We start from the raw sequence: 14,854 nt of genomic DNA on the forward strand, positions 1-14,854 counted from the left end.
TTTTCACTTTATGCATTTTATATTATTATTGGACCTCCTTAACGTATGCCCCTGCTTGTGTGCTCATGAAATGTAAATGAGGGGACACAAAGTGAAATGGCATTTGATGTTTTATCCTATATTGTTGGTGTGGGGACTGGGTGTTGGAGAAAGATATAAAAGGACTTGGCCTTCTTTGTGGGGATCTTTTTGCTGGACATATAGCAAAGTGCTGCCAAATTTGTGCTAGACTTGTGCTTCGAAGTTAAGAGCTTCCTTGCCTTGTGTCAGTTTCGTGCTTAAGAGATATCACCAAGCTGATTGGAGAGACTAAATCTCGTTCAAAGGGATAGATTGAGCTATTTGGAGATGGATTTCATTGATGCATTTTCAGTTTGAAGACATGTTCCTTTAAATGTTAATCGTTATGATAAGGGTGTGCCAAGATATAAGTAGGATCATAAAAAATCTGAAATATCCCTAGCCAATTTTTTGAAATTTTTGATCAACTTAATTACAACAACTATATGAGTGATCAATTAGTTCTGAGAAAAAAGTATTTGATTTGCTGAAGCAACTCTAACCAGAATGGCACCGTGTGGATGAGCATTGGTCAGAGGATCTTAGTTGCTTATGAAAAGAACTCTAACCAGTATGGCGCCGGGATGGCGAGCATTGGTCAGAGGGTCTTAGTTGCTTATGCAAAGAACTCTAACCAGTATGGCGCCGGGATGGCGAGCATTGGTCAGAGGGTCCCTGAAATCTAGAACTGGAAGGAACTCAACGCCAAGTATGTGCTACCCACTCCAGACGGATAGGGGCTACCATATGACGGAGTGAAACTTAAATGCTTGAATTTAATTGATTGCAGAAACTGAAAAGACACTCGACATCCAGGATGTGCTTTCAATCCCAACAGGGAGAGGAGCTACCATAGGATGGAGGTAGATAAGATAAGTTTGGTTAGCTTGACAATTACAATCAAGATCACAGTTCAAGACTGCCAGTACTACTGGTCAGAGTACAATCAAAGAAATTCTTTCACAACTCCCCTTTTAGAAGAGAGTTTCTGATTCAACATAAATCTGCACATTCAGCCGCGAACCCATGGATCACTGCCAACAGCTCATTTCGTCCTCGTACAATCTTCTTTCCTCCGGAAACTAATTGCAAAATGCCTTGGTGACGTGGAAACCTGCGAAAGACTCAAACAACACTGCAAAACCCTCACAATGAAAAATGGCACGATTTCCAATGCATTTAAAATGGTACGGCTGGCTGCAAAATACGATTTGTCATTGAAAATAAATGCATGAACCAAACTTGCTGAAACCCTAGGAAATGCAATGCCTAGGTGAGGCAAATGCAAAGAACTAATACCCACAATGCAATTTTTTTGTATTTTCTGGTTGTGAACAAAACATGAAATTAGTCGCGGGAATTCTAGATGCAGAAAACTGAATGAACTATAAGCCTAAATGATTACAATGAAAACTCTGATGATAAACTACGGCTAAATGCAATTACATAGAGAATATAATCACCCTAGTTGCTATTTTTCAAGCAAGAAGAGATGCCTATGCTAGAAGGCTTCCATTCCTTGAAGCATGTCCAGAGCCAGACGGCTGCCCAAATACAAATTCTGCCAAAAGATCCCTTCAATCCTCCCAAGACTCCAATAAATAGCTTCACTTGCCTCCTCAAAACCCTAATTCGATTTCCAAGGCAAACCCTAATCCCCTCCTCAACATGGCGCCATCACACCTAGCCAAAAAGTCAATGAAATAATATAAAAATATCACCTTGGTAAGTTTCGCCATGTTTTGACTTTGGCCAAGGATAAAATATTAACTAAATCTTCCATGAGGGCGCCACCCATAAAGTCCCCCTTTTAAGTGATGTTTTTAAGTTGTTGGACTAGGCCAAGGGGGGATAAGCAACTTTATAATTATAATGATTATTTAATTAAAATAAAGTTACTTGACCACACAACTCCAAAATCTGAAGCTAGAACCTGACCATGCTCCTGGAGTTAACTGAACAGGATGTAGAGATTGCCCGATGCCACGCGAGCCCTGCCAAAAATAGAACTTACTAAAAATAGTAAATTCTGAAAACTGCTCCAAAAACTGAGATGAAGACATCGTTGCGAAGCCCTCTGAACCATCAGAAAAAGCCGACGATGAACCCATCCAAAAAAACCTCCTCAAAAATAGGAAACCCTAATTTTACCCTCCGACTGGCCTCCGAGCTTCCTAGAAAGAGACCAACGGTTGCAGAAAGGATCAGGTTTGAGAAGGGGACATTACAGTCCGCCCTCCCCAAGATTGCTTGCCCCCAAGCAATCTCAACCCAAGATGCTGTAATATCTCATCATTTTCCCATGTTGCATCCTCCAAAGGTAGGTTCTTCCACTTCACTAAATATTCTCTGACAGTTCTATTCCTCAAAGAACGTTCTCTGACATCAAGTATCTCCTCGGGAACTAGAATCAATAGTCCTTCTTCGTCCAACGGTGGCAACTGTGAAGAAGCAACCACATTGTGTCCAAGTGCCTTCTTGAGGCGAGACACGTGGAAGACGTTATGCACTCTGCTATCTGAAGGTAGCTCTAATTCATAAGCTACAGCCCCAATCTTCCTGATGACCCTAAATGGTCCATAGAAGCGCGATTTCAGCTTCTCAGCTCCACTCTTCTTGAGAGTAGACTGTCTATAAGGTTGTAACCGGAGATAGACCATGTCCCCAACCTCAAAAGAACGCTCTACCCGTCTCTGATCAGCATATAACTTCTGCTGATTCTGTGCAATCTGCAAATTATCCTTTAAGGACCTCATTATGTCTTGACTCTGCTGCAATAAATCCTTGGCTAAAGGGGCTTTGCTATCCCCAAACACCAAATCTGCAAAGCTGGGTGCTTCATACCCATAAAGTGCCAAGAAGGGAGACATTTTGATTGACATATGATAGGTAGAGTTGTAGCAGTACTCGCCTATATGCAGCCACTTAACCCAAGCTTTCTGCTGCTCTGACACATAATTTCTCAAGTAGCCTTCCAGCCACTTGTTCACAACTTCAGTTTGCCCATCAGTTTGGGGGTGATAACTGGTGCTTGGAGTCAGCACAGTACCACTCATTCTAAAGACTTCCTGCCAAAATGTACTTAGGAACTTACTGTCCCTATCACTTACAATATTCTTTGGCAATCCATGAAGCCTAAACACTTCTCGAAAAAATAAATCTGCAACTTGGGCTGCAGAAAAAGTACTGGTAATGGCAAAGAAATGAGCAAACTTGGTTAATCTGTCAACCACCACGTAAATGCAATCCCTCCCTTGGGCCTTGGGCAACCCAGTGATGAAATCCATTGAAATGCTTTCCCATTTTGATTGGGAATGGGAAGTGGTTGCAGCAATCCGGCGGGCAATGTATGCTCATTCTTATTCGCTTGACAAACAGGACATTCCTGAATGTAGCGTTGCACCTCCTTCTTCAGACCTTTCCAAGAAAACCTTTCGCGGATCTGCCTATAGGTCTTGAAAAAACCTTGATGGCCAGCAACTGGGATGTCATGAAAATTCACAAGGATCTTTCTTTTGAGCTTAGAATCAGCCACCAAAAAGATTCTTCCCTTATAGTGAATCAATCCCTCAACCACCTGATACTTCTCATCATGGAAAGTACCTTCTAAAATGCTGGTTGCAAACTGATTTTTGGCATAATCAGCAAGCAACATGTCTCTCCAATCTGCAGTAAGCTCACACAATGAGCTAAGATGAGGCCGTCTGGAGAGAGCATCGGCCACGACATTATTTTTCCCTTTGACATATTCAATGTCAAAGTCGTAAGCTTGCAGCTTACTCACCCATTTCTGTTGCCTCTCATTTAAATCCTTCTGGTGCATAAAATGCTTGAGGCTATTGTGGTCTGTTTTTACCACGAACTTGTTTCCCACCAAGTACTGCCTGAACTTGGCTAATGCATGCATAATGGCAAGCATTTCTTTGTCATAAATTGAATAGGATCTCTCCACACCCCTCAATTTTCTGCTCTCAAACACGATAGGGTGTTTGTCTTGCATCAGGACAGCGCCAACTCCTTCACCTGATGCGTCACACTGCAACTCAAATGGTTTGGAAAAGTCTGGAATGGCTAGAACTGGACACGAGCTCATGATTTTCTTAAATTTATCAAACACCTCTTGAGCTCTTTCGGACCAAACAAAGGCCCCCTTTTTGGTGAGATCAGTAAGAGGAGCTGCATTCTGGGAATACCCCTTAACAAACCTCCGATAAAAACCACATAGACCTAGAAATCCTTTTAATTGAGTCAAGTTCTCGGGAGGTGGCCAATCCATTACTGCTTTTATTTTCTCCGGATCCACCTTTACTCCCCCAGCACTGATTATGTGACCCAAGTACAATAACTCCTCCATTCCAAATTCACATTTGGAAGCTTTTGCAAACAAACTTTCTGACTCTAGGGTACTAAGCACTACCTCCAAATGTTTAAGGTGCTCATCCCAAGTCTTGCTGTAAATCAGGATGTCATCAAAAAATATCAGCACAAATTTCCTTAACTGATTCTGAAAGACACGGTTCATGCAAGACTGGAAGGTGGCTGGAGCATTAGTCAACCCAAAGGGCATGACTAGGAATTCAAAATGGCCATAGTGGCATCTGAAGGCTGTCTTTTCCACGTCAGATCCCCTCATCCGAATCTGGTGGTAGCCCGACCTCAGATCGATCTTCGAAAAGAACTTGGCCCCATGTAACTCATCAATGAGTTCATCAATTCTGGGAATGGGGTATCTATTTTTGATGGTGCTTTGATTCAAAGCACGATAGTCCACGCACATGCGCATGGTCCCATCTTTTTTCTTAACAAGCACTACTGCTGAAGCAAAGGGACTCTTGCTTGGGCGAATGAAACCCATCTCCAGGAGTTCTTGAATATTCCTTTCTATTTCATCCTTCTGCCTCTTTGGATACCGGTATGGAGTCGTGATCACTGGTTTAGCTCCTTCCTTGAGCTCTATAATGTGTTCTGAACCCCGTTCAGGGGGAGGTCCAGGAGGCAAGTCGGCAAAAACTGCACTCTTCTTTGCAAGCAGAGACTGGATATCAGGAGGTTGATCACGCTTAGCCTCAATGGGACTTGCAGGGAGGATCATACATTCGGCAACCCATTCAACTTGATCATGACGGATCAGTCTTGCCATTCTTTTGAATGACACCACTCGCGGACCTCCATTAGACATGCCTCTTAGAACTACTCTCTTCCCATCTGATTGAAACTTTAACTCCATAGTTTGCAGATTCAAGGAGATCTCTCCAAGAGATCGTAGCCATTGAATACCTAAGACAGCATCAGTATCCCCAATGTGTACTACGTAGAAGTCATCCTTGACTTCGTAGTTTCCCAACTGCATGGTCATGTTTGAAATCTTCTTGGTGCAAGAGATATGAAATCCATCTGCAACCATGACCTTGAACCCTTCAAACTCTTCAGTTTGCAGCCCCTTCTTGGCTACTACAACTTCATCAATGAAGTTATGTGTTGCTCCGGTGTCGATCAAGGCAACAATTCGCTGCCCTTTGATCATCCCACGAACCTTGAATGATTCGTTTCTTTGAAAACTAGAGAGCTGGGCCAAGACTCCACCACACTCCTTTTCATCTCCAGATTCTTCTGGGGCTCTATCACCTTCACTTTCTTCATAATCAGATTGCTGGTCGGATAAATCAGACCCACTTTCACCAGCAGAATAATATTCAATCTGATTGAACTTAACCCCCTTTTGGCAAACATGATCTTGAGACCATTTTTCTCTACACCGAAAACATAACCCTTTCCTTCTGAGTTCATTCAGGGTTTCTGGATCCAATCTGGTAACATTTGGATTGCGGTTCTTGAACTCTTGGTGTTGAGGTCTCAAGGGTGGTCTATGCTGAGGCCTTTTTCCCTTATCCCTTTTCTGAAAGGGGGAATTTGACTGAAACTTGGCCTTAGGAGCAGCCCACTCCATGTTCCTTGCCTTTTTCATGGCTTCTTGCAGTGATGGAGGGTCAAAGGCTTTGATCCAACCTTTGAGAGGTTCTGTCAACCCTTCACTAAACAAAATCACCAGTCTCCTTTCCGTGATTCCAGTCACCATGACTGAGAGCCTTTGAAACTCTGCAATGTAGGCCTCGACCGTACTATATTGTCTCAGTTGAGCAAGCTCTCTGAAATGGATTTCAGGATCTTTCTTCTCAAACCTCTCGATGAGCCTAGTGGTGAACTCATCATACGTTGTGATAGATCGATGACCAAGAGTAATGAGGCCATGGTACCACCACTCGTGCGCTACTCCGTCCAGGTGCAGCGTAGCGAACTTAATCGCTTCTTCTTCTGCCATTGGCCTAAGAGCTAGATAGTTATCCAGCTTCTGAATCCAAGCTCGGGCTGAATTAGTCTCACTTCCGTCAAAGTGTGGAAGGATAACTTTGTTGACAGCTTGGTACAAATCCCCTTGATTGAATGATCTCCTTTGGTCATAATACCTCCCTTGTCCTTTGTTTTTCCTTTTATGATCCATAAAATCATTATAGGACATATCCATTTTGATGTCATCAGGCAGAGAATCATACTCTGCTCTACCGAGTCTCAACTGCTCCACAAATGAAGCATTCTCCTCGGGATCTGGCTGGTTGATTGTAGGTGCCAGGAAAGTGGGTTTAAAGGGCCTGGAAGATATGTTGGTATTATTAGGTACTACCCGGCCTGCATGTTCATCTTGGGGTTTGGAGGCACTATATTCTCCTCTATGGCCTGAGTTATTCTGAGGAGTGGTGTTCTGACCCACTCTTCCCATCATGAGGGATACCATGTCCATTAAAGCATCCATCTTCCTTTCAAATCTCTTCCCAGGACTCAGAGATCTTTCTCTTTCCTTTCCACTATCATCTCTGTTACGGGTGAACCCCTCATTTCCCCCGATTGACCTTTCTCCTTCAGCCATGTTAGATTCCCCGGAAGATTCCCAGTGAGCCCTTAAGACTTCTGAGGCTGTCTGACCCTCAGGAGGTTGATGAAACTGGAATTGTTTCCCAACCTTCTTATCTTCTCTTGCCCAGTATCTTTTTTCTCTGTCACTCATATACAGACTTGCTCACAGGATGGCAGGATCTTGGCTCTGATACCACTGAAATATCCCTAGCCAATTTTTTGAAATTTTTGATCAACTTAATTACAACAACTATATGAGTGATCAATTAGTTCTGAGAAAAAAGTATTTGATTTGCTGAAGCAACTCTAACCAGAATGGCACCGTGTGGATGAGCATTGGTCAGAGGATCTTAGTTGCTCATGAAAAGAACTCTAACCAGTATGGCGCCGGGATGGCGAGCATTGGTCAGAGGGTCTTAGTTGCTTATGCAAAGAACTCTAACCAGTATGGCGCCGGGATGGCGAGCATTGGTCAGAGGGTCCCTGAAATCTAGAACTGGAAGGAACTCAACGCCAAGTATGTGCTACCCACTCCAGACGGATAGGGGCTACCATATGACGGAGTGAAACTTAAATGCTTGAATTTAATTGATTGCAGAAACTGAAAAGACACTCGACATCCAGGATGTGCTTTCAATCCCAACAGGGAGAGGAGCTACCATAAGATGGAGGTAGATAAGATAAGTTTGGTTAGCTTGACAATTACAATCAAGATCACAGTTCAAGACTGCCAGTACTACTGGTCAGAGTACAATCAAAGAAATTCTTTCACAACTCCCCTTTTAGAAGAGAGTTTCTGATTCAACATAAATCTGCACATTCAGCCGCGAACCCATGGATCACTGCCAACAGCTCATTTCGTCCTCGTACAATCTTCTTTCCTCCGAAAACTAATTGCAAAATGCCTTGGTGACGTGGAAACCTGCGAAAGACTCAAACAACACTGCAAAACCCTCACAATGAAAAATGGCACGATTTCCAATGCATTTAAAATGGTACGGCTGGCTGCAAAATACGATTTGTCATTGAAAATAAATGCATGAACCAAACTTGCTGAAACCCTAGGAAATGCAACGCCTAGGTGAGGCAAATGCAAAGAACTAATACCCACAATGCAATTTTTTTGTATTTTCTGGTTGTGAACAAAACATGAAATTAGTCGCGGGAATTCTAGATGCAGAAAACTGAATGAACTATAAGCCTAAATGATTACAATGAAAACTCTGATGATAAACTACGGCTAAATGCAATTACATAGAGAATATAATCACCCTAGTTGCTATTTTTCAAGCAAGAAGAGATGCCTATGCTAGAAGGCTTCCATTCCTTGAAGCATGTCCAGAGCCAGACGGCTGCCCAAATACAAATTCTGCCAAAAGATCCCTTCAATCCTCCCAAGACTCCAATAAATAGCTTCACTTGCCTCCTCAAAACCCTAATTCGATTTCCAAGGCAAACCCTAATCCCCTCCTCAACATGGCGCCATCACACCTAGCCAAAAAGTCAATGAAATAATATAAAAATATCACCTTGGTAAGTTTCGCCATGTTTTGACTTTGGCCAAGGATAAAATATTAACTAAATCTTCCATGAGGGCGCCACCCATAAAGTCCCCCTTTTAAGTGATGTTTTTAAGTTGTTGGACTAGGCCAAGGGGGGATAAGCAACTTTATAATTATAATGATTATTTAATTAAAATAAAGTTACTTGACCACACAACTCCAAAATCTGAAGCTAGAACCTGACCATGCTCCTGGAGTTAACTGAACAGGATGTAGAGATTGCCCGATGCCACGCGAGCCCTGCCAAAAATAGAACTTACTAAAAATAGTAAATTCTGAAAACTGCTCCAAAAACTGAGATGAAGACATCGTTGCGAAGCCCTCTGAACCATCAGAAAAAGCCGACGATGAACCCATCCAAAAAAACCTCCTCAAAAATAGGAAACCCTAATTTTACCCTCCGACTGGCCTCCGAGCTTCCTAGAAAGAGACCAACGGTTGCAGAAAGGATCAGGTTTGAGAAGGGGACATTACAAAATCTCAAAATATTTGGATTCTTAATGAAGACTGATTTGTGCTTATCTTCTTCTATTGGTGATGGCAAATTATTGCTGGTTGATTCATACCTGGAAGACACAATCTTGTCTAGCCCCTTCATGTCATGGGTCTTAATCAACTTTCCCAATTGATGTATCTTAGCACCATCATGTCCAAATTCAACAACACAACATGTAATTTCAGATTCATACCCTGTTTCTTGATATGGAGTTCCTCCTCACACCCTTGGCTGGTCTCTCACAGCTGCAGATGTGCAACAACAATGGAGGTTTCCGTCCCCAAAGTCTACAAAAACCCTAAGGTTTACAAGCTCCTCAAGGGAGGTGAGAGAGAAAGTAATATCCAACATAATGATCTTCGTCCAAGTTTCGCCTTTTTAAGACTTCAAAAACTATGCCCTAATAAGGGCTGAACCCTAGCACCTCAATCAGATTTAATGATTTAAATATTGATTACTTTTTCCACATAGTAATATTACATTTAGGAGTGCTCACTTTGGGTTATATACCTTTTCACTTAAACCAACTTTTTATCTCACTTCCCCTTTCACTCTCTCACTAGAAATAGGTACTTTGGAAAGGTGAAAAATTTATAATATAGATATGTTTTAAGTGACTCAACAATTTATAATATAGATATGTTTTAAGTGACTCAACGGGGAAATTATGAAGTTCTATACATCAGCTTTAATATCTCTTTTAATTTTCTCTTTTCTCTCTCCTCATGGATACCTAGCAAGAAAGCACGTCACTCTCTCTCTACGATTTGTCACTCTCGATGATGTTTAATGTAGTTTCAAGCTAGCATCCTGAAGGTGACAATCAAGAACTGGCTCAATCCCAAAATACTCTGAAATAGTACCCGATTCCCGAGGAAAACACTATCATAGATGTCCTCTAGCCATCTCGTTAGTCTAAAAGGACTCGTTGATATACTAACTTTTGATCATTGATCCTAACTACAAAGAGGAGACATTACACAATCTTCCACAAAACATGTCTGGACCTAAGGATAGTTCTAACATAGAAACTCACAACTGTTCTAAGGTATTCACACATCACCCCATCGCAAATGGGGACCCCCAATTTTTTCTGCTTTCCAGGGTAGTGTTAGAATACTTAGCTATTGGCCTTTGCATTGAAGAGGTATAGATGGTCAAGAGGCCAGGTGTCAGGAGGATAGCTCTTCTCTTGGGGGTGAAATGAAGTCAAAATGAACATAAAGAGAAAGAGGTCTGATGGAGGAACTCTTCAAGAATCAAGCCCAATCAAGCAATGCAAGGAAACATCAATTGGGTCAAGTACGTAGGCAACTTCAATTGCCCCTCTCTCATAGCGAATTTTACTCCTTTTGCCTCAAGTTGAAGGTGAAATCATAAGCAAGGTGATTTTTGAAGACTTTTGGTGTGTAGAGGCATAAACTAAGGCATAAAGTGATAAGATTCAACCCAAAGTACGTTTTCAAGCTACTTCAAGTGCTCAAGGTTGAGGGCAAAAACTTCAAGTGCTCCTCTTGAGGAGCGAAATTCACTTCAAATGCCCTTAGTTGAGAGCGAAGTTGTTCCTAGAACACACCATGAGCCTGGTTTCAACAAACACGAATGTATGGAATGAAGAAGAGTGAGCGAGAAATCACTAAGTGCCAAGTTTCACTTCACTTCGGGTGCACCACTCTTAGAGCAAACTTCAAGTGCACACCTTGTGGAGTGAACTTCATGTGCTCTAGACTCAGAGCGAAATTCCTCCTAAGACCTCAAGTTGAGCATGCTATGACATATTGAAGTTGGGAAAGTGAGTGTAAGTGAGCAAAGGGGAGTTAGAGCGTTGATTTTAAAGGAACTTCAAGTGCTCCTCTTGAGGAGCGAATTCCATTTCATGTGCTCTTTGATAGGAGCGAAATTTCCTATTTGGCCTTCCATGAGGTAAGTTTGATATGTTTTCATGAATCAATGTTTAAAAAACCCAAGGTTTGAGTCGATGGAGTAAAGTAAAGTGTTTGAGAGCAAGTTTAGTTATGATTTGAAATTCACTTCAAGTGCATAAGACTTGGAGCAAACTTCAAGTGCATGAGCTGAGGAGTGAACTTCAAGTGCATGTAAATTGGAGCAAACTTCAAGTGCATGGCTCATGGAGCGAATTTCACTTCGGGTGCTCCTAATTGAGAGCAAATTTGCCTCATTTGCCCAAGAGATGATGTGAGATTGCTTATAAAATCATTGCCTTGAGCCGATTTGATGCTTAGGAAAGAATAATTTTGAGTTAAGATGATGAAAGGTGAGATTTGAGAGTAACTTCAAGTGCATCCAAGTTGGAGTTTTCATTAATAAATGGTTGAAAGACTCAATGTTAGAACCCATAGAATGAAGGGAGATGAGTGAAAGCAAGATCAATGACAAACTTGAAGACAACTTCAAGTGCTTCTTCTTTGAAGCGAACTTACCCCTAAAGCCTTGATTGAATGTGATTTAGTGCATCTGAATTGTCATTAGTGAGAAAGACCCTGTTTTGGAAGACAACTTCAAGTGCTCCTTTGGAGCGACTTCAACTTCAAGTGCTCCTTCATTGGAGCGGATTTTCTCTAAATGCTCTTATCAAACTTGCAAATCACACAAAATCAGAAATTATGTCAAATTAAGAGATTATAAAGGTATCATGTGCGTTTGATGCTCATTTGTTTGTTTTGTAGGAGATGAAGAAAGAAATCAAGGGGATCACATTGGCAGAGGATTGAAACAAGTTTCTCAAGGAGCAAATTTCAACATCAAGATCAAGATACAAGGAAGATATCCTCAAAGGGACTTCATAGACAAGCACAAGAAGGTGCCTACACAAGAAACATTCACTAATACAAGGGCATGATCCAGCTATTCAAGGTTTGATGCATCGAAAGAATCAACAACATGAAGGGAGTCACAGAGAAAGAATTCCAAAGGAGAGAAGCAGTGGTGGCATCAAGAGTTCGTTCCAAGGCAACATCAATACTTCAAAACTAAGATCAATACCTTGCACCTCCATGATTGAAGCATTCACGGGGATAGTTTCAGAAGAGTTAATCAGAGTTAGAAGATCATCATCATCACCGTTGAGGCTGGATAATATTGAGTATCAAGAAATATTCCTTCATGATGATCTACCAAGTCTATAAGTGCAAGTTGAAGTGGCATCCTAGTCATCATCCCAGTCACTACTCCGCCAATCAGAGAAGTTCCATATCAGCATGTCTAGATGCAATGAACCTAACTCATCCATGATGGCACAAACTTCAAGGCACCTACCCCGTTATCCATTGGTCGAATATTCCAGAGATGACATGTGTCAAAGTGTTGTAATCATTTCATTGGCCAGAATTGAGTTTGTTGTAACAAACCCTAACTAGGGTTTTCATTGTAAATCTCGGCCATTGATCTAAGCCATTGAATTGTATTAAGAGCATTATAAAAGGCTCAAGCTCTTCATTTGTAAAAGTTAATAGAGAGATAATAGTTAGTAGCAGGGGAATTAGTGAATAAGAGAGGAATAGTTTAGAAGTTAGAAGTTAGAATAGATTAGGAGAAGAAGAAATTGTTATTGTTAAAGACTTGTAAATGAGATACTCTTTTCATTGAAGTTATGGTGAAATGTAATATTTCAACAAGTCTCATGGTTTCTACTTCTCATTTGCTTTCATATTAATTAGATTGAATGGAAGAATATGTTGAATGTATTTGTGTGGCATCCGTTTAGTCCATACCACTAGCCTCTTGCTGATTGTAAGTGTGCCTTGCGTGGTCAACTGGAATGATATGAGCTTAACCTCAAATTGTTATGTGTCCATTGGTTATGTGTTAACTCGAATGGTGATCAATGTTTGATGGTAATGATTTGAACATCTTTGAATTATCCCTTAGAAGTTTGCACTGAGCTTGTGTCAAATTGTTCAAGTTGATGGTGAGACCCCGCCCAATAGGATTCCATCTGATCATTCATCTATCATTTTACATTCTAGGTCTTAGAATATACTCTCTCAACCCTTTCCCTTTGCCCTTTTTTCAACTCAAGCTAGTTTAGGACAAAAAAAACATCAAAAGATTGCAACATCAGATGATTGAGTTCCAACAATTCAAGCATTCAACAATTCAATGTAAGTCCCTTCGTGATTCCAGCATAATCACATCAAACCAATGAGCTTATCCACATGTCGTGACCCGACATACAAGAACCTTGGAGTTGTCTCAGGTGATCTTTAAGCCAATCTTCAGCATTTGGGTAACTTTGTTCAAGAGAGGATAAGATACTTTTGGCTATTTTATTTTGTGTTCGCATGTGCATGAAAAACACATCAACAACAACCAACAATGATCAATGCCACAACTCCCAGATTGTACTCTTCTCATTTTGGTCCATCTTCTTCATTGTCTTAGAATTCCTCTCTTTTTTCAAGAGAGCATGTTGAGGTGAAGTGAGGTCACGTGAACTTATGTGTTGTTCCCGAGACCAGTGTTGTGACTTCTACACCTCCACCTCCTATTGAGTTTGCATCTGTTCAGCAGGATTCCTCTTCAACATCACTAGACATTGTAGCTCCATGCATTGAGCACACTACTACAATTGTTGAGGACATATCAAAGGATGTTCATTCCCTCTCAGATGACAGATTCAACACATTTGTTATCCCACCATCATTGGAGCTTCCTTTACAGAATCATCATGCGTTCTCCTTTGATCAACATCTAGGCCTTCCAGTTTTGCCTTACATACATGTTTTTCCTCTACTTTGTTTCCTCCACATTGGAGCCACATTGGTTTGATCATCGGCACAGGGGTTCTATCATTTTGGGGGGGCTTTGGATCTTCGATCCTCTCTCATGGGGGGTTAGTAGTACATATATTCTTGTGAGAGTTTCTTGAGACAATGGTTTTGTACTTTCTTTTTTGTATCTCTTTAAGAGAGGAGTTTTGTTCCCACTGGATTTTCTCCTTTACTCCGTTTTTGAGAAACTTGCATGTTTGTTCATGGGTACCTAATCAAGCTTTAGGCTGGGACCCATCTTGCATTCATCTTTGCATGTTTTTTTTCCTACATCTTTTTTGCCTCTCCCTAGTTGTTGGAATAAATAATTCATATATTAATTATTCACTTAATTGCATTAATTCACTAAATAATTTATTATTTAGTTAATTAATTTAATTACGAATAATTAGTTAATATTTATCTCCATGCATAATGCAAACTAGGAAAAAGCAAACTATGTTTAGATTTTAGAGAGTTTCATGTATTAATTAGTCTATTATGCTATTTGTGCATACATAACTGATTCATGCATTGTGTTTCAAACTCTCAGTCTATCTTGTAGACTCCACCATTTAGGGTTTGTATGTCATATCCTTCTTTGTAATTAAGCAATTTCAAAGCAATACATTCAATTATTGTTAATTGTCTTCAATTATCTATTTGTTGTTCAATTCTCTCTTTATGTGTGACATGTATTCTTGCAGAAGATAACTGGGTTTGTGGGATTCACATTTCACGAATTCTAACACGCCTTATGGAGAAATAAGTTAATTTTGTAATATATTTCACTTATCTACCTTGGATGCCACATTATGATTTTATTGTCCTTTTTATGAAGTATATTTGCTTCTATCAGAAGGTCGACTTGGAAAAAGGAGAAATGAAATGTAATTTCAAAATAATGTGAAGTGAATGTGCATTTGGTTTGGCATTCATTTGGAGGGAATGTGAATTTGAATTTGGAGACACAAAGTCTATAAATAAGAGTGTTGGGCTCTTGTTTTTGGGTATCCATGAATATTTGTAACGAAGTGCTACCGAATTGGTGCCAGAGT

General features: G+C 40.7%; 1 protein-coding gene across 4 annotated transcripts in view; it reads right to left on the reverse strand.

Moving 5' to 3' along the window:
• LOC131062658 (uncharacterized) overlaps positions 1–14,854 on the reverse strand; it is a 314,377-nt gene that overhangs the window by 52,771 nt on the left and 246,752 nt on the right. The gene's annotated exons all lie outside the window — the stretch shown is intronic.

Source organism: Cryptomeria japonica, chromosome 8 (genome assembly GCF_030272615.1).
Source record: "Cryptomeria japonica chromosome 8, Sugi_1.0, whole genome shotgun sequence".
Taxonomy (NCBI): Eukaryota; Viridiplantae; Streptophyta; class Pinopsida; order Cupressales; family Cupressaceae; genus Cryptomeria; species Cryptomeria japonica.